This window comes from Erythranthe guttata, chromosome 9 (assembly GCF_056151865.1).
Source record: "Erythranthe guttata isolate IM_541 chromosome 9, IM_541, whole genome shotgun sequence".
NCBI lineage: Eukaryota > Viridiplantae > Streptophyta > Magnoliopsida > Lamiales > Phrymaceae > Erythranthe > Erythranthe guttata.
In genome coordinates, this window is record NC_142541.1 from 4,372,123 (window position 1) to 4,395,143 (window position 23,021).

The following is a 23,021-nucleotide window of genomic DNA, read 5'->3' on the forward strand; positions in this document are numbered from 1 at the left end:
AAGGGTAAAATCAGTATCTTTTAGAAATATTTCTTGAATCGAGATATACCGCCAAAATCCACATCGCAAGGGATAGTGTAAGACTAACAACAAATTTCAGGAGATTTGTGCCATTGTTAAAAGTTAAAGCTTATTTTATAAACACATTAACTTATAAATTGTCTGCTTAATATTTTAGTAACATTTACTAGTACGCCATCTAATTAAAAAATAATAATTATTTCAAATTTTATTCACAATCACCAATTTCAATACTTCGAGAAAATTTTCAAACACCACCTTGGTTGTTGCGTGACTTCTTCGACCTTACATCGGGACATAAATACGAGATGAGTCTTCTGTTGCCTCATGGTTTTTTATTATAATTTATAATATATTCCCCTATAGAAGAAATAGATTTGGAGAAAAGAGAGAATAATATCTCTTACGTATATTGATTGTATATATAGTTACATGTAGGAAACCCTAACCTACTACATAAGGTAACCTATTATACAAGGTAAACCTATTATACAAGGTAACTATAATAAATGAGAATAATAATAGTATACGCTAATACACCCCCGCAGTCGAAACCGGAAAGGAGATGACGTGGAGACTGGAGACAAACTGTTGGAACAGTTGAGTAGGGAGTCCTTTCGTGAAGATATCGGCAAACTGGTAGGCGGATGGTACGTGAAGAACTCGAACGTGTCCCAAAGCAACTTTGTCTCGGACAAAGTGGATATCGATCTCCACATGTTTCGTACGAGAGTGTTGAATAGGATTGCTGGATAGGTAGACGGCACTGACGTTGTCACATTAGACAATAGTGTCTTTCGAAAGTGGGCAGAGCAACTCAGAAAGTAGGTTGCGTAACCAAGTCATTTCGGCGACGACATTTGCGACAGCTCGATATTCGGCCTCCGCACTCGATCAAGAAGTAGTGACCTGTCGTTTGGAGGACCAAGAGATGAGGTTGTTGCCGAGGAAAACACAATAGCCCGATGTCGAACGACGAGTGTCAGGGCAGCCACCCCAATCGGCGTCGGAGTAAGCGAGAAGGGAGAGGTCCGGATTGGGGGAGAGCTGAAGGCCGTGATCGAGAGTGCCACGAATGTAGCGAAGGATACGCTTGAGAGCAGCCATATGAGGTTCCCTCGGATCATGCATGAATAGACATATTTGTTGCACAACATAGCAGATGTCGGGACGAGTAAACGTGAGGTATTGTAGTGCACCGGCAAGGCTGCGATAAAGAGTAGGGTCAGCAACGGGTGGTCCTGTGGTCGAAGACATCTTGCTCTTTAGGTCAGCCGCCGTGAGACAAGGGTTGCAGGAAGCCATGTGTGCACGCTCTAGTATCTCGTCGGCGTACTTGCGTTGAGAGAGAAATAGCCCATTAGACGAGCGAGTAACTGAGATGCCGAGAAAGTAGTGAAGATCGCCAAGATCCTTCCTTGCGAACTCTTGATTAAGGGCAGCGATGATAGAGCGGAGCAATTAAGGTGTGGAGGCCGTAAATAGAATGTCATCGACATACAGCAGAAGTTAGGCGCATGAACTGTTGCGACAGTCGCGTGAACTGTTGTGACAGTACACAAAGAGTGAAGTGTCGGACTTGCATTCTCTGAACCCCATGGTAGTAATGTGAGATGCAAAATGCTTGTACCAAGCACGTGGTGCCTGCTTGAGACCGTAGAGTGCTTTGTTGAGACAACACACGTGAGTGGGGCGAGATGGATCGACGAATCCGGGAGGTTGCTCGCAGTAGACAATTTCAGAGAGATTGCCATGTAAGAAGGCATTTTTCACATCAAGCTGGTGGATTGACCATGATCGCGAGAGAGCAATACTGAGAACGGTTCGAACAGTAGCTGGTTTGACAACTGGGCTAAAAGTCTCGTCAAAATCGATGCCAGCCTGCTGGTGAAACCCACGAACAACCCACCGTGCTTTGTATCGCTCAAGAGAGCCATCAGACTTGAGTTTCTGTTTGTATATCCACTTACCAGAAATAACATTAGTGAACGGGGGGCGGGGCACAACATTCCAAGTATAGTTTTTAATTAAAGCAGTATATTCCTCAATCATGGCGTTTCGCCAATTTTGGTCAAGAAGAGCTTGGCGATAATTGGTGGGAATGGAAGAGGTAGAGGACGCAACGATGGAGAAAGGGACTTTGGGTTTGTGGATGCCCACTTTACTGCGAGTCACCATAGGGTGAGCAGGGGGAGGTGGGGGAGGTGTGGGAGTAGGAGAAGGGGTTGTGAGCTGGTTGTGGTCGAGAGGTGGTGCTGCAGGAGAAACATGTGTTGACTGTGTTATAGGACTGTTGGACGAACTGTTGGAACAGGGTGGTTCACTGTTGGAACAGTGGGAGGAACTGTTGCAACAGTTAGACGAAGTCTGAGGGAGGAGGAACATGGAGGGTGTGTTTTCGTCCAAGGCAGAGGTAGGGAGTGTGTTTTTGGGGGAAGTGGACTCAGCAAAAGGAAAGTGAGTTTCGTCGAAGGTAACATGACGAGAAATTATGATGCGGCCAGTGGATCTATCAAGGCAACGATAGTCTTTGTGAGAGGAAGGGTCACCGAGACAGACACAAGGAGTAGAACGGGGAGCGAGTTTATGTATTGCGGTGGCGGTGAGGTTGGGATAACAGAGACAGCCGAATACTCGAAGATGAGAGTATGTAGGTTTGATGAGGTAAAGAGCTTCGTGAGGAGTCCGGTTTTGTGTGGTTTTGGTAGGTAAGATATTGAGTAGGTGTGTGGCCATATATAGGGCTTCGACCCAATAAGTAGGAGGAAGATGAGCTTGAAAGATGAGGGATCGAATCATGTTAGTTATAGTGCGGATCATTCGTTCTGCGTGTCCGTTTTGAGGGGAGGTGTGGGAACACGAAAAACGATTTAGGATGCCGTGTTTAGTGAAGTAGTTTTGAAAATCCGATTTTTTTAATTCACGACCATTATCACTTTGTAAGGCTTTCAGGGGATGTTGGAATTGAGTTTTGAGAAGTGTATGAAAATTGACAAAGGTTGTAAAAACGTCAGATTTATTTCGAAGAGGAAAAGTCCATAAATAATGGGTAAAATCATCAACTAACACAAGATAATATTTGAAACCCGTAAGACTAGAAACAGGAGAAGTCCATAAATCAACATGAATAATTTGAAATGGAGCAACAGTAGTAGATTTTTGAGAAAAAAATGGTAGACGAAAATGTTTGCCTAATTGACAGGCATTACAAAGAGACTCCCTAGGGTCTTTATTATGGGAAAGAAAAGTGCTAGAAAATAAACGGGACATGACGTTTTTGCCGGGATACCCTAGACGCTGATGCCAAAGAGTGCGAGACGAAGGTGTTACGACAGTGAGGAAAACAGCGGGAGGTGAGGTGGGGGGATGGACGCCAAATGGATATAGGTCACCGGAGCTATTGCACCTGAAAATCTCGACTCGACTCCGAAGATCCTTCACAGAAAAATCAAACGGGTCAAATTCAACCGAACATGAGTTATCGCGGGTGAACTTTCGAACAGAGATAAGATGTTTGACGATATTGGGTGTGACATAGACATTTGTGAGGCGGAAAGGTGTGGTGGGAAGAATTGTGTGGCCTATGTGGGTTATGGGGAGGGTGGAACCATTACCGACGACGACATGTTTGGGGAAATTACTGGCAGGATTAAAAACAAAATTGAAATTGCCTGAATGTGGTGCCATATGAGAGGTCGCCCCGCTGTCCATGAACCACTGTGACTCGGTAGGCTGCTGAAGTGTCACCGTATTCAAACGGTTTGTGAGATCCATCACGTTGGCACTGTTGCAGGAACTGTTGCAACTGTTGATGGAACTGTTAGAGCTGTGGCATAGTTGCTGTTGCGGATGAACCTGAGTAGGAGCCGAGTGGCCGGTGTAGGGTTCAGGTGGTCCAGTAAAGTAGGCTTGAGCCGCTGGAGTGGATGGGTGGCCCGATGTATTTGGAGCGGATCCCAGAATTGACGGTTGTCTGTAAGGAGCGCGCCAGAGTTGAGATGCGCCATGAGCACTATGGTAGCCGTAGTCCTGCATGGGGTGACGGTTAGTGCTGCGACCTCCGCGACGGTTGGATCGGCCACCCCCGCGCTGATAGCGCGAAGAATTACCTCCGCGGGAACTGTTGCAGGAACCGTTGCAACTGTTGGATGGACAGTTCGCGTTGGAGGCGTAGAAAACAGCAGTGGTATGCTCCGGTTCAGCAATTCTTGTTTCTTCCATCTGAAGAAGCGATCGAGTCTGTAGAAAGGTGGGAAGGGGATTCTGAAAGGAGATGAGGTTGGCGATGGTCCCGTAATTGTTCGGAAGGCTGTGTAGGGTTTGTAGGACGAGTTGTTTGTCGGAGATTGGATTTCCGACATCGGCCAAGTTGTCTGCCGTGGTTTTGATTACTTGGCAATAATCGTGAATGGAGAGAGTGCCTTTCTTGAGGGACTTGAATTTTTCTTCAAGTTGAATGGCTCGATAATCTTTGTTATCGGTGAAGAGAGAAGAGATGGCGGTCCATAGATCACTGGCGGTGGAGGTTTTTGAGAGAACCATGCTGGACAGATCGTCGGAGATGGTGCCGTAGATCCAAGATTGGAGGAGATAGTCGGCGCGCTGCCATTCATCGGCGGAAATCGAATCCGGTCGGGGTTTTCCATGTAGAAGATCGGAGAGGCAGAAACGACCGACGGTAATTGTGAAAAAGTGGCTCCACTTTTGATAATTAGGATTTTTCAGATATAGAGTAACGGGGATAAGAGATTTGATATTAGAGATGACATGAGCAAGGTGAAAAGGATTGAGAGGGGCGGTGGAGGGAGAAGAAGCGTCGCCGGCCATGGAGAAGAAGGGGGGGGGGGGGGGGGGGGGGGGGGCGACGGCTATGGAGAAGAAGGGGTGGTGACGGCTAGGTTAACCTAGTGTCTGATACCATATAAGAGAAATAGATTTGGAGAAAAGAGAGAATAATATCTCTTACGTATATTAATCGTATATATAGTTACATGTAGGAAACTCTAACCTACTACACAAGGTAACCTATTATACAAGGTAAACCTATTATACAAGGTAACTATAATAAATAAGAATAATAATAGTATACGTAGTATATATTAAAATATATATAATATATACGCTAATATCCCCCACTAGAGTTAACCTGTAGGGATTTTAGAAAAATACAAAAAAAGACACGTGACAACAGAAGATTCACCCGGTATTTATCACCAGGTGTAGAGTCGAATGAGCCGTTGTTATGTATAGTAGTCCTCATTTTTTTTTTCTTTTCTTTTCTTTTCTCACAACCGAAGCCCCATTTTTGACTCGTTCAATATTGAATTTCAGTATTTAAAACCAATTTAAATATTTATTTAGTGCATAAGTTGACTTGATAATTGATGGTACTCGGCAGACTACACATCCTATTCTTCGTACATTAACTGCATACTGTGGACGGTTATTTATTTTTGTTTTTTGGTTTTAATTTACATGTATTTATTTAAATAAAATTCTCTATTTTTTTCAATAATAATTATCAGTTACTCATGTCTCGTCACAAGCATCATTTCACATAAAAAAGAAAAATAATAATTAAAATCGAAACAAATTTAAAATCTGACACACCCCTTCACAAAAAAAATGCCTTTTCCCTAAAAGACGTGACCCATAAATTTTACGCCTCCAAAAACTATATAAACACACACTAACTCACTCACAAAACACACACACACAGTTGCATTAGAATTGAAAACTCATTCCTTCCCAATTCTTGTTCATCAATATACGCACACATTACGTACTTACATATATATATATATATACATCGATATTTTGTATCCTCGATCTCCAAGAAATGGCAAGAACCCCGGTTATCCCAACCATGATTATGGTGGCTCTGGTGGCGGCACTGGTGGTGGCAGCGGCGGTACAAGCGGCAGAGCGAAGCGGGAACGGGCATTGCATGACGGAGTGCTACTTCGAGTGCATGCAAATAAAGATATTCAACGAGGGCGAATGCAAGAGAGAGTGCATACTTGCTTGTGCAAGGCATGTTATTAGGAAAGCTTCAATGGAAGAAGATGACAATAAATTTTTTCCTCTTTGGATCTAATTTAGTAAAATTGTATCTCTAGTATCTATTTTTTTTCTATTATAATTAAGTCTAAATAAGACTTAATTACAAGGTTTTCCTTGTAATATATATAGTTTATTGTCCACATTGTCTTAGATATATATTGATTAAATTGTAATTCAAGAATGTTATATATTAATATAGTTTGAGTTATGAATTAAGAAATACTCCATCCGTTCCTAAATATATGTCGTTTTTCACCTTGGCACGAGTCTTAAGAATTTTATTAAATATGTCTTGATTTTAGGAAAATATATATAGATATATAGACCAAAATACCCTTGTTATTAATTAATGCAGAAAGAATGTTGAAGAGTTAACAAGGGTATAATTGAAAAATATGTAATTAATGCAGCATTTGAATTGTAAAGTGACAGATAATATGAAATAATTTCTTTTTAAACAAACAGTTATTATGGAATAGTGGGAATATATGTCTATAATTTGGGAAATCAAAGAAGTGGAGTGAGAGTATTTACGTTTGTGTAATTTACCTTCTATTTTGCTTTTCAAGAAACTGAGTTGACTCGTGGAGCAACATGTTTTTGACAAAAGGTTATACTTTGACCAGTTTAATATCCATTTTAATGTCAATAATGTAGACCATGGGCTTATTAAGTTTGAATATTAAAAATGGTGGTTAAAGTTAAGATGGGAGTTATGACTATGAGTATTGAGTTTGAATTTTGTTTTAGTCTTTTATAACTCCGATTTTAATTTCTATAAAATAGCATAATGAGCCAATATTTTGGTCCTTTTTTTTGTAGGGACAATATTTTGGTCCTTCATCTTATTATATTATTATTTATTTTAAATATGTCCTTCACATTTTTAAACTTGGATATAAAAATTATAAATTCCAGAATGCACAGAACAATATCATATTTTTCAGATCAACCAACAAAATAGATAATCAAAACCTCAAGCAGAACTCACAAAAAATAATCATCAAAGCATTAATTAATATTATCCAAATAAAACAAACCTTCATATTTGACCTCAACTAATCTAATCTATACATAAAATACATTTGAAAACTTAGATCAACACTATATATCTTAAGTTTATATGAAACCAAAATAACATAAAAAATACTATTATTTCAAATCAGGCACCACAACAATTTCCTATAAAAACTCATCACATAGTATATCAATAAAAACTCAGTAGTACTAAATTCTAAAGGCAATTAATTTAAGCACTCGTTGTTGTTAAGTGTATACTTTTACACTTTACCGTACCTTTTTATTTGAGCTTTTGGTGTGTTTTAACGATAATTGGTGCATAAAAAGTTGATTTATTGTATTTTATGTACAAATTGAAGAACTGGAAAAGTATGGGGTCAAAACTGCAATTTTGAATTAAATATGGGCCAAAAGTGAAGAAATCAAAAATCTGAAGAAATTAGCCCGGGATGGCCGTCCAAGATTTACACTTAAAACTGGGACGGCCGTCTGAGAAGCAGAAGCAGCCTCTGGTTTTGGGACGACCGTCCGAGTTTTAGTACAAAATCGGGGACGGCCGTCAGAGATGACGAAAGGAAACTACCTTCTTCTCCAAATTTTCCACCCTATACAAGACCAAGCCAAGCACATAATTGGGGATCCATCTTTTTACGCAAATTCAAGAGCAAAGAAGATCAACGAAGATTCAAGCATAGTTTTCTTATTTTATTTATTTATTTTATTTTCTTTATCATAAGAACTAAAAGTAGTTAAGTCTTTATTTCTAGGATTTTATTTGAAACCCTATGTGGGATTTATGAACGCTTTTCTATTATTTTATGCAAGTTTTAATTCCGGATTATTTCTTCTACTTGTTTTATTAAGTGCATGAAGTTGATCAACTTATGTGCTTTTATGTTATTATTAATTGCATGAATCGGAAGATCGGATTAATAATTAGAACTGTGGTAGAAGAGCTTTTGTGGTATTAACATAGAAATATAGTTAGTCTCTTAGATAGCCATTATTGAGATTTGTGCTTAATGTTGTGTTCTAGAATTAATTGCGTAGGAATACAGTAATTGAATCTAGAGTATTAGAATCGTAATACACGCGGAAGCGGGTTATGATTAATTTAGCATCTCAGGTTAATAATCCAGATTAATTACTTGCATAATTGAAGGAATTGAGGGAGTAATAATCACACACGGGGGTAATAAAATCCTAGGCTTGTTTAATTTGATTAATCTTCGTATTTAAATTACTTTTTTGATTTGTCCTTTTAATTTGCTTAATTAGTTTAATTTAATTTAGTTAATTTTCTCTAAATTCGACTGTGTAGGGTGGGCTTGATAATAATTGTTAGTGTTTAGCGTCTAGGATTAAATAATTAAGTATTCTCTGTGGGTTCAATATCCGGACTTAATTGTCCACTTTATTACTTATACGATACGTGCACTTACGTGTAGGTATTACCACCAACAAGTTTTTGGCGCCGTTGCCGGGGAATATTTTAATTATTTATTTTACTCTAGCTCTAAATTTGAACAATTTTCACGATTCACCCAAATTAATTTTTATTTTTATTTTATTTTTTTCGTTTTAATTTTTTTTCTTTCTTTGATTACATGTCAGGTTACAATTTTCGCGCAACTCACACGGGATATGAATGACTTCCGTCTGGCGAATACCTCCAAAATACCTATGATATGCCGTCACTTTGTTCAATATGTGGTGGAGATCATTACACTAACCAATGTTGGTATGCACCGAAAGCGAATAATTTCGTAGATAATACCAACGGCGGTTATTGAAACACATACACCAACACGTACGGGCAGAGCATTCCAAGCCAAGATTTCCACAATTTTCAACATCGTGAGCCGCAATTTGATGATTTTCAAACCTATTATGCAAAGCCACGAGAACCCACTATTGAGGAATGTTATAGGAAATCCATCCTTGAAGATTTTATGAAATCCACTCAAGCATCTATCCGAAGATTGGAAATAATGTTGGAAGATATGAAGCTCAAGAGGTCTCTTGAAAATATTTCAGACAATATCGAGAATGGTTGCAACAAAGAAAATATGTCTGCAACTTGTAGTGAGAAAAATCCTTTAGACCTAGAAAATAGTGTCGATGAGAGGGAAAAAGAATGTACGAAGACGCTTAAGGATGATGAATCTGAGATTGCAATCGAGCTAAACTCCAAAGATATCTCGGAACAAGAGATGAAGGAGATGGATGTGGTTAGTGCAAATATTCAAATTGAGGATCTTATCGTTGTTCTTGACGTGACTTTGAAGGCATCAATAGAGGTTGATGAGAAAGCGAATGTGTTTGAAGTGGAGGTTATACGAAGACTTGAGGCTTTTGTGTACCGATTTGAGTGAGCGGGTGATGAAGATCCCATCTTGGCTTCGTACCGATTGATTACAACCAAGAAAGACTACAAGCTAAAGTGGACCCTCACATATTGCAATGCTATTCATGCATTGGTTCCAATTGAAGTTCTAAAGACAATAGATGGATGCGCAATCTACAAGGCTTTTGATTGGACATAAAAAATTCAAGAAGCAAAGTATGGCTGAAGACTTAAAATTTAGCGCTTCTCGGGAGGCAACCCGAGCTTTACTGTTTTTCATATTTTTCTTTAATTTTATGTTTTATTTTTATTTCCATAGGCATTCATTCTAATTAATTTGATTTCTTATTTTTAAGGTCGGAATTGCGATTGGGACGGTCATCCTAGAGACAGAGAGGGCATCTTCGCAAGAGGAAAATCAAATTTCTTTCCTACAAATTCTAACACCCCGAAGACAACGATTCCGACTAAATCAGGTGTTTTCTATCCTTAAACTTTGTGCTAATTTCGTTGAGGGCAACGAAAATTTTAAGTTTGGGGACGAAAAACATGTTTTTGTGCTTATTTGTTTTAGTTTGCATGCATTAGGTTTTATTTATTTTTATTGCTTTTATCGTTTTTTTTCGGAATATAAAAAAAACATTGCTTGGGTCGAATGCATCGATGATTTATGATGATGAGAGATGATCAATATTTGATGATGAGATTGCTTATTTTGTGTGATAAGGATTAGATGTATGTTTAGCTTTCGATTCAATGGAACTTAGAAACGAATTATTGCTAGGAATCACACTTTGTGCATTCCTTTGGTTTCATAGGAATATAGTAATTGAATCTAGAGTATTAGAATCGTAATACACGCGGAAGCGGGTTATGATTAATTTAGCATCTCAGGTTAATAATCCGGGTTAATTACTTGCATAATTGAAGGAATTGGGGGAGTAATAATCACATCGGGGGAGAATAAAATCCTAGGCTTGTTTACTTTGATTAATCTCCGTATTTAAATTGCTTTCTTGTTTTGTCCTTTTAATCTGCTTAATTAGTTTAATTTAATTTAGTTAATTTTCTCTAAATTCGACTGTGTAGGGTGGGCTTGATAATAATTGCTAGGGTTTAGCGTCTAGGATTAAAAAATTAAATATTCTCTGTGGATTCGATATCCAGACTTAATTGTCCACTTTATTACTTGTACGATACGTGCACTTACGTGTAGGTATTACCAATGTTCTCAAAACCGGACCGGACCGGCCGGTCCGACCGGTTCAACCGCGAACCGGTGACTGGTCCGGTCCGAGTCGACCTCAAAACCCGCAAATGCAAAAAAACCGGGTCAGTTGCTAATGAACCGGTTCAACCACGGTTGAACCGGCAAAAACCGGTAAAAATCGGCCCCAAAACCGGATTTTTGCAAAGGGAGAGGAAAAAAAAAAACCTACCTAGAAACACAAACTTGAAAATCTTTACACTTCTCTTGGAATTTTGATTTGTTAGAGATGGTTTCAGTAGGATATTAAAACCACATGAATATAGATAATACTGGTGAGGAGTTGGGGAAGGCAAAAAAGAGAAGAAAAAAATAGAAGTGGAGAACATGGAGAGAAAAACGAGGAGGGAGAGAGAGGGAGGCGGTGGGGCTAAGTAGATAATGGAGTTCTATACAAATATATATTAGGGTTTGGGGAGTAATTTAAATAGTAATTTTTGTTATTTACTTTTGTTTTATTACTATGTATTAATATCGAATACATGTAAAATTACTATCTAAATGTATATAAATAAAATAGAATTAGTAAAATTTAATGATAGAGATTTTCTGTTTTCTCTTAGGGCTAAATACAGTTTGAACCCTTAAACTATAAGGGTGGTAACACTTACCCCCTTAAAGTTACAAATGTAACACTTACCCCCCTCATTAATGAATTTTAAGGTATAACTTTGACTTTGAATGATGTGGCATTTTTTCTTCCCAAATTGTCCTTCTAGCCATTAAATAAATAATGAATATGTAATAATAAAAAAATTGGGCAAATTTGCCAAAACTTAATTTTATTATTTCAATATTGTAAATCTATGAATGAAAAAAATTGAATTTTAGTTTATTTTTGTTTTACCTTGTGTTCATTTGTAGCTAATAAAAAGTTAACGATTATTCGAATTTTAAGTATAATTTTATAGTTTATATAGTTATTTTAATGCGTATATGACCCTAATATAATCATCTCACTTTTTTACTTCGAGAATCACAAAATGTATTCAAAAGTTAATAAGAAATTATAATTTAAACGTCTAAATATTTAAATATTATTTTATTAAAATTTATATTTAAGTAACTTCAATAAATTTTCAAATCAATAATTATTATAAAAAACTTGGCCATTTAAGTCTTGAATATTTTTTTCTCGCGAATGTTTAACGTATTTTATATATTTTTTAAAATATTGAGATTTTTATTTATATTAGGGTCTATAGTAATTAAAATGTGGAGTTAAACATAAATCAAAATATTTTTTTAATAATTATTATATTTTATAAATTTTAGTTTTTGAAATATTATTGAAACTATTTTATTATATATGCATCAATATAATAGCTAGAAGGACAATTTGAGAAGAAAAAATGCCACATCATTCAAAGTCAAAGTTTTATCATTAAATTCATTAATGAGGGGGGTAAGTGTTACATTTGTAACTTTAAGGGGGTAAGTGTTACCACCCCTATAGTTTAAGGGTGCAAAGTGTATTTAGCCCTCTCTCTTATAATACTTCAAAAATTTATGAGTAAAAAGCAGTTTACCCCCTAAACAAATGCCCGTTTTGCACTTTACCCCCCAAACAAAAAAAATTTGCACGTTCTTACCTAAACTCCGGTTTTTGTTGCACGGTGCCTCAAAATTGGAATTTTCAGGCCATTTTGACCGGAATCATACACACGTGCTTTTCACGTGAGTTTTAAAGGGGCAAAATAGTCTATTCACTTACCTTATTCATAAATTATTAATTAAAAAAAAAAAAAAAAGCAAAAAACAAAATACAAAAAGAAAAAACAAAAAGAAAAAGAAAGAAAAAGAAGGGCTGCCGACGCCATTTCTACACTCAAATCGGCCATTTCGAACTGGCTTCTTCTTCATCTAGATAAACCACGGCGGCACCGACGAGATCCCCTCTACCCTCCTAATCGATTTCGTGGTGAATTTGAATATAACAACAGCAACATAAAGTGGTGGGCAAGGTTTCTTACAGGACGGTGGTAGTGGATACAGAGGAATTGGTGGTGGAAGTGGCTTCACATAAACCGGCGGCTTGGAGATCGGGATTAGCGGTGGAAGCGGCTTCACGTAAACCGGTGGCTTATAGATCGGGATTGGTGGTGGAAGTGGCTTCACGGAAACCGGCGGCTTCCGCTTAGGTTTGTGGACGGGTGGCTTGTATACTGGCGGCTCGGGTTAGGCGGCTTTACTATTGGTGGGCATGGTTTCTTAGGCGGCTTGTAAACCGGTGGCTTAGAAACGGGCGGCTTAATGGGGGGCTTATAAACCGGCGGCTTAGAAATGGGCGGCTTGTAAACTGGGGGTTTAGAAACGGGTGGGTTAGAGGTGGGTGTGTAAACGGGGATAGGCGGAGGAAGTGGCTTGACGAAAACGGGCGGCTTGTAGAGCGGCGGAAGGGGCAGCCATTGATGGTGGAAGAGCCTGAGGAACAGTTTCAACATTCTCGGTTTCCTCATTGCTCTGCTTCCTCTTCTGTATAAATTGCCCATTCCTTGTAAAGAGGCGGGCGGCGGCGGTGGTGGCGGCGGAGGGGATATAGGGTGGAGAGTGTGAAGAGGAGGAGCAAGCAGATGGAGCTTGTGGATTGGACTTTGTTTAGGAGGTGGTGGTTCGAATTGTTGCGCCTGAGTGGTGATGAATTTGGGAAAAGATTGAAATTGTTGGATTTTTTGTTGGTGGGGGTGGCGGCGGCGGTGGTAATGGCGGCGGTGGTGGTTTCTTGTTCTTGATTTTGGTGGTGTTCGTCCGGGAAGAAAATTAAGTGGAAACCCATTCCCATTCCCAGCCAATTGCAGATTTTCCCACCTTTTCTTTGCTTTTTTTTTTTTTTTTTTTTGTAATTTATGAAGAAGATAAGTGAATAGACTATTTTGCCCCTTTAAAAACTCACGTGAAAAGCACGTGTGTATGATTCCGTTCAAAATGGCCTGAAAATTCCAATTTTGAGGCACCGTGCAACAAAAACCAGAGTTTAGGTAAGAACGTGCAAATTTTTTTTGTTTGGGGGGCAAAGTGCAAAACGGGCATTTGTTTAGGGGGTAAACTGCTTTTTACTCAAAATTTATATAATTATATTCATTAAATTTTTATTGACATATGTAATGTCTCAATTATGCTATTAATGTTTCAAAATTTATTTCTATTCTCTTTACATTTCAATTTTATTGTGAATAATTAATAAAATTATAGTTTTTGTTTGACATTTAATGAATAATATAATTATTGAATAAATATTTGTATAATAATCATTTTAGAATTTATATATTAAAAAATCAAAAAAAATATATAAAAACCCGGTCGGACCCCGGTTGAACCGGTCCAACCGTGACCCAGTAGGTTGCCCGGTTCTATGTCCGGTCCGGTTTTCAAAACATTGGGTATTACTACCAACAGTTGTCACGTACAAAAGAAAAACAACACGACAAAGAAAGGAAGACAATTTGATATGTGCAACATGGATGAACCATGGGTTGGTTAAAACGGTGATTAAAACATGCAAAGATAGAAAAAGTTGGTTAAAGATCTAAACTTCAACCTTTGGAATAAATATTATTCAAGTTTATCATACACGTAATGAGCAATGATATCGTGTGGTATGCTTTAAAGTAAATATCATGAAAATGTAAGCAAATAGAGAATTTTTTGGGCGGATTTCTTCGATAGCTAGGTCTATCCGTTGGCAACCTTTAGAAAATCATGAAAAACTGCCCCTTATTACTTGTAATAGTTGGCCAAGTGTCATGTAATAGTGCTGCCATGTGTCCCTAGGTAGTTTTATGTGAAAACTATATTTTCCTTGTATTTATTTGGCTATGAATGCCCAAATCCGACCCATCTAGCATAGGAGAGTTCAGATTGCAATTGTTGGGCATTCTGAGTGAGGATTTTGTGTGTGCACCTTAGTCTCCTTTGTATTCTTTGTGGGAATTAATATAAAGGTTGGGCATTGCCCGTAAACGTGCTTGTGTGTTTGATTTCCGCTGCATACTCTTGTTCTCGTTTACGTTGGCTTAAAAGACTCGGTGTTTGTACGTTTTGTACGTAGAGAATCGTGAGGAAGGCTGACTGATTTGGTGGGCAAATCAGGCCGCACGCGCGAAAATTTCTTGAGCAAAGAAACCCCTATGACAGTTGGTATCAGAGCCCGGTTCAAGGGGTTCTGAACGTGTTGCTGTTCGGCATGGCTGAAGATTCTGGATCTTCGACAAATCCAAATCATAATCGTGTGATGATGCTAGAAATGGAATCAAGGATGCAACGTCTTGAAGCCTTGGTTGGGCCGCCCCTAGATCCAACGGATCCACCGATCTTACAAAGGCTCTGCTGATGGGAAACGAGAAATCGATCGTTTGTCAAGATCGTTGGACGATCTGCCCCAATTTGTGGAGGGCAGATTCACGTCCGTTGCCGAGGAGATGGGACTTCTCATTGATGCCATTGAGACGAAGCTTGAGGGAATGCTTACAGATCTGACGGTGCTTAAGAGGGCTGTTCGAAACGAAGGATCAAGTTCTAGGGCAGAACGTCGGGATCCAAAGTTCGTGTGCCGGAACCGACTGCGTTTGATGGTGTGCGCAGTGCCAAAGAAATCGAAAACTTCGTGTGGGATATGGAGAATTACTTCGAGGCAGCCAAGGTTCCGGATCACGAGAAAGTTACCATTACAAGTATGTATCTCGTGGGTGATGCAAAGTTGTGGTGGCGTGCTCGTTTGTCGGACGATGCAAGTGCCAACCGAGTGAAGATCGAGACTTGGGAGGTGCTGAAACGGGAATTGAAAGAGCAATTCCTTCCTTGCAACGTGGGCTGGATTGCAAGGGAATCTCTTAGGCAATTGAAGCATAAGGGAACTGTGAGGGAGTATGTCAAGGATTTCAGTTCTCTGCTCATTGACATACGAGATATGTCCGATGAAGATAAGCTGTTCAACTTCATGGCTGGATTGCAGCCATGGGCCCAAACCGAGTTGCGGAGACAAGGTGTGAAGGATCTGCCAAGTGCCATCTCGGCAGCGGATCGACTTGTCGATTACAAGGTGATGGGGGCCGATGATTCCGATAAGGAAGGCTCGAAGAAGGAAAAGTCCAAGGGAAAAAAGTTCGGTGGCAAGGGTGGCCGGAATTGGAAGCAAAAAGAGAGCGGTGATGGCGAGGGATCCACGGTGCTGACCAAGACCGGTGGACAACCCGTCGTCAACAAACAAAACCGTGGCTGCTTTCTATGTGATGGCAACCACCTGATGAGGGACTGTCCTAAGAGGAGCAAGTTGAACGCTTTGATGCGGGAGTCGGATAGTGAGGAAGATTCGGACGAGACGAGGCGTGCGAATCCGATTCAATTGTTGAGTGCTTTGGTCGTGGACAAGGCACCCAACGGCACCAAGGGTTTGATGTATGCCACGGTGCTGATCAATGGCAAAGAAGTGAAGGCGATGGTGGATTCGGGAGCAACTCACAACTTCGTTGCCGAGAGAGAAGTCAAGAAGCTGGGCTTGACTCTCTCTAAACATGCAAGTCAAGTAAAGGCTGTAAATTCAGAGGCGGGGCCGGTGAGAGGCAGAACCGATGTCGATCTAGTGATCGGTTCTTGGAAAGGGCAGTGCAGATTGACTGCCGTACCACTAGATGTCTTCGATGTAATATTGGGGCAAGAGTTCCTACTTGCTGCCAAGGCAGCGGTGATACCGTTTCTCGGAGGGCTGATGATTATGGACGAAGAGTGTCCATGCTTCGTCGAATGCTCGTACGTGACGAAAGCAAAGGCGGGAAAGAAACCGGTGGCAATGTTAGCTGCGGTGCAATTGGAGGCAGAATCGAACGACGAGGAGTCATCGAGCCTAATTGCAGCCGTTGGAAGCAAGATGGTGAATTCTCGGGCTGATTTGCTTGTACGTGCATTGCCGAGAAATGAGACGAGGGCCGAAGGCAAGTTAAGGTATTCATTTGAGCTTATGAATGGGCATTGTGGCCTTACTTTTGTTCCAAGTTGCTGCCGTGTGGGGCATAATTCGTTGGTTCGAAATGTGGTATTTTCTGAATTTATGTGGCATGTTGGGTTTTTGTTGGGCTGGTTTCTGTTGTTGATGGAATGGAAGCCGTGTTCGGGTGATTTCTATGGGTTGGAGGTCTCCTTTCTTGATTGGCGGGGCAATCAAGATAAAATACTAGTTGTGCCAAGAACTAGTATTTTCACTTGTGGTTGGGTGCTGCTGTTTGAACGTGATTGGCGTTCGTTTTTCCGAGGGCTGAAAGAATATGTCTGATGTTCATGGGATCTGACTTGGGATATGGGATTCGGTGTGGTGCTGATGATCGAGCACAATCAAGAACGGTGGCAAGACAAGTGGAATCGAGGTAAAGCTGAAGCCGATGGTGTCGATTCGACGAGGGCGTCGAACACCGTTGGTGGGGGAGGTCTGTTACCCCCTTAATCTGTGATATCGGTAATGACTCGAGTGTGGCCGAGTCATGACCGAGAATGGGTGCCAAGCAAGGGTTGGCACAAGGCAGCCACACAATTGGCCAAAGAGTGGTTGAGTGTCGGGCAAGCATTTGGGGTGTTTGTCCGAGAAAAAGCAAGGATCGACTTGGTTCAAGTGGGAACGGTGATCGAAAGTACTAGTGGCTGGCACGGGCGTTGCTCCGCAGCAAATGTGGACAAGCGTGGGCAGTAATCGGCATGTGGCCGATAACTTGGGCAAACGAACGTTCGAGGGAAATCGACCACGACTTGACAAGTGTGGGCAATTTGGCACGACTGATTGGCAAGTTAATGAAGGCAGCCCAATGTGCGGGCGTGCCAAAGACCGTGTGGGCAAAAAACTGGCAAGTAATCGGTAAAGACAAGCAAAAGTGCGGAAAATGCAAGGCAGGTGGGCTTTCTAGCAACCGGCCGGGCTGTTTGGGCCGTTGGGCGCGTGCCCGATCAAGATGGGCTTCAAAAATCAGCCTTGTACGGAGCGGTTGAGGCCTGGAAAATCATGAACAACTGCCCCTTATTACTTGTAATAGTTGGCCAAGTGTCATGTAATAGTGCTGCCATGTGTCCCTAGGTAGTTTTATGTGAAAACTACCTTTTCCTTGTATTTATTTGGCTATGAGTGCACAAATCTGACCCATCTAGCATAGGAGAGTTCAGATTGCAATTGTTGGGCATTCTGAGTGAGGATTTTGTGTGTGCACCTTAGTCTCCTTTGTATTCTTTGTGGGAATTAATATAAAGGTTGGGCATTGCCCGTAAACGTGCTTGTGTGCTTGATTTCCGCTGCATACTCTTGTTCTCGTTTACGTTGGCTTAAAAGACTCGGTGTTTGTACGTTTTGTACGTAGAGAATCGTGAGGAAGGCTGACTGGTTTGGTGGGCAAATCAGGCCGCACGGGCGAAAATTTCTGAGTAAAGAAACCCCTGTGACACCAACCATGATGCGACGACCTGTCAGTTTTGGCCCGTTAGTGTTGGCTCACGGCTTTGCCAGATTCCCTTGAGTTAGGGAGATTAAGGAGTCCAAACTTAACTCATATAATATTAGGCCCAAGATGACCAAAATGTAAATATAGTTGGTAGAGATTCCTAGAGGATTCTAGAAAACTTTCTATAACCCTCCCTTTGTGGATATTTTGTAGGAATTCTTTGGAGTGTTCTAGTGAACAAATCCTAGCCTTTAGATCAAGTAGATCTCCATCGTCCATTAATGAGGTGGCCTAATATAAATAGGAGTAGGGACTTCATTTGTAAGAATCCAACAAATCCAAGCAATCCAAGGAATACAAGTACTTTCCTACAAAGCTCTCTTTCCTATATTTCACAAATTATTCAATTTTGACCAAAAACACAATTTTTAGTACAATTTCGTTCGTCGCCGGCATTACAACAGTAATATGACCGTCATCCACAGTAATATTATTGTGTTTACAATAATATGACAATAGTAGAAATAAATAGTATTACGTTACTCTGTCAACAAATTAAACAAAAAACCCAAAAAAAATAATAATGTTTATGTTGTTGGCAATAATATTATTGTGTTTACAATTATGTTACTGTCAACGACAGTAAGATAATTACGTTGACTTCTCAACAAATTAAACAAAATTAAAAAAAACAAAAAAAAAGTCAAAAATAAAATAAAATTGTCGTTGACTCTAATTGTACTGTTAATGACAACACAGTTATTGTCAACGTTTAGTGGCGGACGTAAAAAAATGGATAAAAATTTTAGGAAAAAAAACCACTAAAAAAAGTCAACGTCGGAAAGAGACGGCGGAAAAAGAAAAAAGAATCGAAAAAGGCAACTTCGGAGACCGGCGGAAAAAACTCTAATTGTACTGTTAATGACAACACAATTACGGTCAACGTTTAGTGACGGACGTAAAAAAATGGATAAAAATTTTAGGAAAAAAAACCACTAAAAAAAGTCAACGTCGAAAAGAGACGGCGGAAAAAGAAAAAATAATCGAAAAAGGCAACTTCGGAGACCGGCGGAAAAAACAGACCAGAAAAAAAAATCTAAACATCAACGCCGAAAACCGGTTGAAAAGATAATTTTTGAAAAAAAAAAGCTTAAAAAAAAGCCAAAATTGAATAAATTGGGGTTACAATTAAGAATTGAGTATAAATGATTGGGGGTAATTTTGTCATATACATTAATTTTGATTATTATTATTATTTTTTTGGGTTTTTGTTTTGTTTGAGTTATTGACGGAGTAACGTAATAATATTATTGTCTACTATTGTAATGTTACTGTAAACATAATAATATTACTGTGGTTGACGGCAATATTACTGTTGTTACAGTAATATTACTGTCAACCACAGTAATATTAATTATTTAGGCTTTGTATTATGTTTAATTTTGTTGAACGGTCAACATACTAATATTACTCTATTATACAATAATATTTGTTGTGTTAATATTATTATGCCAGAGATTAAGATAGCAATATTGTTGTGTTAAACTATGGTATAGATAATATTATTGTGTTTAACAGTAATATAGTTAATATAACTGTCAACCACAACAATATTGTTGTTTAAACGGGGGACAATTATATGTTAAAGAAAAAAAATCAAAAAAGTTAATGCCGGAAACAGGTGGCGAAAAAATCAGGAAGAAAAAAAAATTTCGAAAAAGTCAACGCCGAAACCGGCAGAAAAATCAGGAAGAAAAGAAAAAAAAAGGTCAACCCCGGAGACTGATGGTCAACGGCGGTGACGGAGAAATTATCCATAAAATTGTGTTTTTGGTCAAAATTGAATAACTTGTGAAATTTGAGATTAAATTGAGATTATATTAAATTAAAGAATGAAATTGGAGTATATTAAAATGTGATGGGCTATTTTAGTCTTTTACAAATTTTTGAACCATGTGTACTTTTTTGTAAAATAGTTTATTGTTTGAACCCCTCTATGAATAAGTACATATTGATGTGCTTATTTTGTAAAATGTCCTTATAAATTAATTCCTTTGATCTAAACAATAAAAGTAGTCATATGATTCATATCACATCCTGTAAATAGTTTAATGAAAATCAAATTAGAAATCTACTTAAATATGAATAATATATGTACATTTTACAAATAAGCTCATAAATGAGTACTTATTCATAAAGATGTCCAAACAATAAACTCTTTTACAAAAAAATCTACACATGGTCCAGAACATTGTAAAAGAATAAAACAGCCCTTCATATTTTAATATGCTCCAATAATATTAACACAACAAAACTCGTTATTACTGTAATAGAGTAACATTAATATATTGACCGTTCAACAAAGTTAAACATAATAAAAAGGCAAAAGAATTAATATTACTGTGAGTGACAATAATATTATTATAACAACAATAATATTACTGTCAACCACAATAATTTTACAATAATAGACAGTAATATTATTACGTTACTCCGTGAATGACTCAAACAACATGTGACACCCCTTTTCTAATTACACTTACTTAGTAATTTAAAATATGCTAGCGGAAGACTTATAGAAAATAATGAGCGTGGAATACTCGTTTTAAAAACACTACTAGAAAACTGCAGTTTAGCAACGGTCATTAGCGATGGATAATAGATCCGTTTCTAATAGGTAGATTTAGCAACATAGTTAGCGACAGAACAAAAAATCGTAGCTTTAAATATAAACCATCGGCTATAGTGACGTGAATTAGCGACAGATGAAAAATCCGTGTCTAAGTTAATCATTTAGCTACAGAGGTTGCAACGGACAACAACTATGTTGCTAATAATAAAAATACATAGAGTTGATAGAATATTTTTTATTAATTTTTAGTTTTCACTTTACAATTCCTTTAATTTTTTATTTTTCACTTGATCACTTTCCCTACTTCCCTGAAGTCCTCTGCCGCCATTGTTCCTTTCATCCAACCTCGACCACCCATCCTCTTGCCTTCATTCTTTGTCGATTCTCGCCTCCGATCGTTGGGAAAAGTATAAAAATGCAAAGGTCCCAAAAATTCCCAATTTTTGCTCCTCCCCTCGTAGGTTTTCAATCTCCCACTACTCACCGCCGCGGCGGCGCCACACATGTCGTCTTCAACTAGATCTGCCCATTCACATATGAAATTAAATCGGCAGTAGAATGAAACCAGCTAAATCATTGTAATTTCATTATTTGGGAATAGGTTTGTGCCTTTGTTTAATATTTTATTTGATAAAAACCCTAATATATGAATGGGTATTTTGGTTGTTGTTAACAGTCATACATTTCCATTCAAGGTATGCCATAATACAAGGCTTTAGTGTTATTTTTATGTTTTTAGGAATTATTTATGTGCTATTGGTGATAATGATTTGGAAGGTTTGGAGAATGAATATTCATATCATCAAGTAAATAATATATGAGACATGGATTTCAATTTTAGTTTTGGATTGCATTTTATAATCAATATTATGTCTTAATTTGAGTTTTGGATTGCTTTGGAGAATGATATTATGTTTTACTTTCAATTTTGGATCGAGAGTGACTATTGTTTTTCACTTTCAATTTTAATCTTTGATTACTTTAAATGGATATATATTATATCTCCATTTCAATTCTTAAGTCCTGTGATCATTCTCATCTAGCATTTATTAAACTAAAATCCGAAATTGAGGCTTTGACACTTAATGTAGCAGAGTTAGTAATCAGATAGATTAATTAGTTTTGTAAATCTATTGTATTTTGTAATATTGATTTTTCATTTTATTCCTAAACAATTGTATGATTATGCACATGTAATGATGAATGGATTCAATAGCTAACTTTAAAATATTTTTAATATTTAGATTATTATTCTTGTGTTGATTAAATTCTATGATCCAATTTACTTGTTCATGGACAGGTATCAATGTCTGACGCAAATAAAATTCAAACTGCTGGGAACGTCAAGATTCAAGGTAAGGACTGTGTTCTTCTTAATTTGCTCATTCTTGTATTGCAAATAAGCTGCAAAATATTGTGACGTAAAACTTATATTTCACCCTTATATTATATATTTCACTCTACAACTTTATTTTATCACATGTTTCCACAGAAGCAAACAAATTTGTTAGTTGGTTGTACATATTATTTTTTCATTACTAACCGAATTACTGACTTTTAGGACTCAAGAGTTGAGGTGACTTACATATGCCAAATATAAGGGACACTTAGAAGATGCAAATGTATGTTGCTGAAGTAGAAAGCCACTCGGGTAAATTATTGCTTGCCTATCTAGTCATAATATTACAATTATATGTTAAACTCCAATAAAATGGATAAAACTGTAGCTTACAAAACGATTGGATTATCATATTTTGATGGATGAACTGATTGCTACTTCCGTTGCGGTAAACTTTTTTCCCACTTTGATCCTTGAGTTAGTTCATGCATTAATTTCATTTATTTTTTCCCGAAGTGAATGCATCTATATTCTTATGTATTATCATCGTTCCTATCTAGTAAACTGATTTGCATAAGTTTGTGATTATAAAAGACATTTCTTGTTAGCTTTTAGAAATATTAGTATTTGAATTTTGTGGGAATGTATATTTTATTGCTTCAATTTTTTATTTTATCAGGCTAGAAATAAGACAAGTTGATGGAGAAGGAAACGAAGATGTACGAGTTATAGATGAAAAGAAATGTGGTGTTAATGGCTATAGAGACTCCATTGTTCGTATAGGATAGGTTTGAAATTCATATTTTGACTATGTTTGATTCTTTCTAATCTTGTATATACTATAATCTTTAATGAAAATTCAGGATACTGTTTGTTGAATTTGTGTATGTGCAATTAATGATATTAGTTTTATTGGTATA

The 23,021-nt window shown here is 38.1% G+C and overlaps 1 long non-coding RNA gene across 1 annotated transcript; it reads left to right on the top strand.

The window, feature by feature from the left end:
- The first annotated feature begins 20,742 nt into the window (after positions 1-20,742).
- LOC148767921 (uncharacterized) lies at positions 20,743-23,021 on the top strand. Its single transcript, XR_016033688.1, has 3 exons — positions 20,743-22,117; positions 22,324-22,413; positions 22,781-23,021. It is a non-coding gene; the product is annotated as an uncharacterized LOC148767921 (long non-coding RNA).